This window comes from Electrona antarctica (genome assembly GCF_951216825.1).
Source record: "Electrona antarctica genome assembly, chromosome: 22".
Taxonomy (NCBI): Eukaryota; Metazoa; Chordata; class Actinopteri; order Myctophiformes; family Myctophidae; genus Electrona; species Electrona antarctica.
The window spans coordinates 19,532,454-19,537,287 of record NC_136805.1 but is presented as its reverse complement, the minus strand read 5'-3'; positions in this window follow the sequence as shown (position 1 = coordinate 19,537,287).

Genomic DNA, 4,834 nt, shown 5'->3' with positions numbered 1-4,834 from the left:
AGTTCAGCGGAATGCCACAGCCTGAGAGGAGGCGCTGTTGGGAAACATTCTGATGCCGTCTCCTGTTAAATGCAACCTGTCTGCACATCACCCGATTCTATTCAGAACAGATGATTATCCATCCATCCCCCGGCATATTCTGACAGTCTGGACACAAGTGCTGAAACAATTTTGCCTCAGTGACTCTAGTCACCAGACATAAACGAGGAGAGGCTTAAAGTAAGCCTTAGCCCTTAGACATTCAAAAGCCTTCATGCACTGCACGCGTGTGTGTGTGTGTGTGTGTGTGTGTATGTATGTATGCATATATATATATATATATATATATATATATATATACAATATTATATTGTGTGTGTGTGTGTGTGTGTGTGTGTGTGTGTGTGTGTGTGTGTGTGTGTGTGTGTGTGTGTGTGTGTGTGTGTGTGTAAATCATGTAATGTAGGCATATCCTTAGATAAAACAAAGATTATGAGTTACAGTGTGGGTTTAATAAAAGGTAAAGGGTTTCCGAGGCTACAGTGTGGGTGGCTAAATGAAACAGAGAGAGAGAGATAGAGAGAGAGAGAGAGAGAGAGAGAGAGAGAGAGAGAGAGAGAGAGTAGACTAGGCAGTGAGGCACACAATGACACAAAGGTCGAGACATGCATAAAATAAAACAGCAGAGGCCCACAGCCCTAATAAACAGTGCACCCTTGTGTTGCTGCTCTTTCACTGGCCTCCCTGTGGCCTTTTACTATCACACACCCTGCCAACTTTCACACTGGACCGAGAAACCATTCAGCTCCGGAAAACAGGAGGGGGAATTATTGACGGTCAACATTTCTATGGGAATGTTGAAGGGATGACGTCGTGGCAAGGCTGGACTCTCCCCAATCCCCCATTTCATTTTCCCCCCCCTCTCTCTCTCTCTCTCTCTCTCTCTCTCTCTCTCTCTCTCTCTCTCTCTCTCTCGCTCTCTCATCTCTTGAATATTCTCCCAGGACAACAGCTGCCAGTATGGAGCCAGTGAGTTTTATGCTTGTTGTTGAAGATGATTTGGACTTATCATCATTCAGCAGTGGTGGAAAAAGTACTCACATTTTGTACTTGAGTACTACTTTTGTACTTGAGTACTACAAGTAAAAGTTCGGAATTCAAAATGTACTTCAGTAAAAGTACAAAAGTATTGGCATCAAAATGTACTTAAAGTACCAAAAGTAGAAAGTAGCCTACTACTATGCAGAATGTCCCATTTCAGGTTTTCAAATGTATACAAATATTTTGAAAATAGCAGATCTACAAGCTCACATTCACAATGCGTCCCAATGCTATTTTCAAATGGTTATGGTTGAAATGTATATAGTGTTGAACTGTGTTTTGTAATAATAATCAACATCTACAAAGTAACTAGTAACTAAAGTTTTCAAATAAATGGAGTAGAGTAAAAGTACAATATTTGCCTCTGAAATGTAGTGGAGTAGTAGTACTGGAAATTGGAAATCCTCAAGTACAAATACCTCAAAATTGTACTTAAGTACAGTAAGTAAATGTACTTGGGTATACTTTCCATCACTGCATGGGACTTATCACGGCCTGTGAGTTCAATGAGGGTCAGACTAAGAGCCTCTCAAGGCCACCTTACTAATCCCTGTCTGTTAGCAGGCTGACATGCACCACCTCAGGCACACTGGTTCTGTTAGCAGGCTGACATGCACCACCTCAGGCACACTGGTTCTGTTAGCAGGCTGACATGCACCACCTCAGGCACACTGGCCTGTCTGTTAGCAGGCTGACATGCACCACCTCAGGCACACTGGTTCTCAAGACTGAGTACAGAAGGAAAGTGCTGTTTAGTTAAGAAAAGTTATCAAAATGTGTGGCAAAATAAAAAATGCTTACCACTAGCTTTCTTCACAAATGCGTTCATACTGTCTACTATCACCTGATCAATTTGTTCCAACCCAACTCCCTTGGGAAACTTTGTGACAATGACAACTGCTGAAAGTTGGGGTACCATTTACAACCTATATGAGGCAAAATGTTCCCAAATGTTCCCAAATGTGCTGACCTCATCACATTTGTGATGACGGCTATGGCCGTTTTTAGCCCAAGGAGTGTTTTTCGTGCAATAATGCTTGCAATGGATTCAGAATCATGAAAAACCTCATTTTTAAATATTTGCCAATGCCATAGGTTATTAATGGTACCCCAACTTTCAGCAGCTGTCACAACGTTTCCCAAGGGAGTTGGGTTGGAACAAATTGAGAGGTTATATTAGACACCTTTATGAACACATTTGTGAAGAAAGCTAGTGATTAGCATTTGTTTTGCAGATTTTCCACACATTTCACTAACCTTCCCTAACTAGTTGTATACAAAGGCAAGAAAAACAATAAGAAGCAACGTCAATACAGAACAACAGTATACAATAGTATAGAACCTATACAACTATCCTGCACTATGCAGAACAACGACAACACCATGCATGGTTACGTGTCCTAACAGTATCCCGCCCCAAGACACATTTTAGACTGAACTCGATCCGTATGAGAATGTTGTCTTGACAATGAAGTCTGTACACAATATATTTAATAAGTCATTATCCCTCTACTAAAGTTGATGACGATGATGATGATTATTTTATGTGGGATATTTCACAAGTTCTTAAGTATAGGCCTATGAGATCCCTGCATGACTTAAGGCAATACGCAGTCGCACACCACTTTCTCTTTTGTGGTGCAGACTGCAGAGTATCATATCCCTAAAGATCTGTGCATCAACCTAAGATTAAATTACCTCCTGGTAAGGGTGTCACCCAGTTGGGTTTGTAGAGAAGAAATCTGAGTCTACCAATTTGTCTTTTAGGTTTCTTAAAGGTTATCCTAGGCAGTTCTTCGTACAGTTCACCAACTTGTGGGTCACTGTAGTTAGGACAATGGGACATGCCAATGACTTCTGATTGAATGTTTGATTTACTATGCCAGGATTGAGTATCGTACATAGCTTAACATGGAATATTTGGAGGGGGCTTTTTCCGCTCTTAAATCTCCAAATTCCTTATTCAGTCTTTGTTCATCAATGTTTGCTCATCAACATATATCATCTCCCTATCCTTGAATATTATATTAAACATGCATAACATGCTGTATTATCAGACATGCTCTTCACAAATATAGATGTTTTATGTTCAGGCAAAGGTTGGCCCAAGTCTTAACACTTTGACTGCCATCATTTTAATGCAACTAATTGCTTACACTTTTGAAAATCTTATCCTTCAAGGGTAACCTTTAAACAGGACTGGAAGGGTTGGGGTGTGGTTACTTGGACAAGCCAAGTACTTGGTGTGTATTGGGAGTCATGTTGTCTGAACATGACTGTTGAACATGACTGTTGGCTGAACTATGAATGCACCTTCTTCATTATTACTTTAACTTATTGCAGCCATTCAGGGCGGCTGGCGATGCAGATGAATGGTCAGGGGTGTATGGTTTCCTCCAACAAAAGGGGAGGCTATATATCCCCTTTAGGCAGCATTAAGTTAGTCCACTTACCCAGTGCTTCTCTTTCTAAATTAGCACAGTTGTCAGATTCTGATCCCGGCATATGCAGTTACTATTCAGGAGCTAGAGTTCCAGTATTTGATGCATGTAGCTCATTTTGGATTTGGATTTCATGACAGAAGACATGTTTTCACTGACCTAAGATGTGGGCTTAGATATAAACTACCGGTAACCTAAACTGTAGGCTTAAGTCTGAGCTGAGGCCTAAGCTGTAGGTTTACAGGGCTTGATCCTAATTGCTCTGAATAATTAGCCTGATTGTCAGACTCTGAGAACCAGTGTGCTCAGTCGAGTGGGCGGGGTCTATGGGCTGGAAACCAGGCTACTGAACAATAACAGATTCTTGTGCTGCACAGGCTGCACTACTGGTGTATACCAATAGGTGTCATGAGTGTTTAGGTCTTGTGCATAACAGGTTATCTGTCCCCCATCAGGGGAGGGGGGACAGATATATGAGGCAATTTGGGCCGAGACCTTGTTCGAAGTATATTTCTTATGATAAGGCGTAGGATGACCACATCTCTAGGCCAAGTAACAAAAGGTACCACTTACCAAAAGTAGTTCACTGTAACCCAAAAACTCAATCCAAATAATTGCTTTGTCCAATGGGGGAATTCATCAATACTGCATTTTTGAGAATACTGTTGATGGATCTATCCTAAACCAGGGGTGGGCAATATTTTCGGGCACATGATCACTTAGCCGTTTTCTCAGGCTGGAGTGAGCAAACTATTGCTATTGCCTTTGTCTTATTATAGGACTTTATCCAATTTCAACCTGTGTTGAAATGTAATTAAAAAATAAAAATAAAAGCAGATCTACATTCATGCATTGTCACAATGCCTTGAGCTTGTAGAATTGCAATTCTAATTTTTAATATGACAAAGTAGAGTTAGTATATAACAAAGATTGAGTTAATTATTTAATATGAATAATAAAGGAAAGAACAAACAATAATGAATAGTATAGTCAAGCCCCTTTCTTTCTTTCTTTCTTTCTTTCTTTCTTTCTTTCTTTCTTTCTTTCTTTCTTTCTTTCTTTTTTAGACTGTCAGACCTGCCATCTGTTCTCACACTTTCTGGAAGAAAGGTTGTATAACACTGCTTTATCCAAAGGAAACTGAAGTTATATAATTTATGTTTGCTGCTCATAACCCTGCCTCTCTCTCTCTCTCTCTCTCTCTCTCTCTCTCTCTCTCTCTCTCTCTGCTGCTCAACCATATGGGGCTTAAAAGTGGTTAAACATTTCTCAGCCTGCAGTGTTTTGTGTTTTGTGTTTCACCCCTGTCAGTG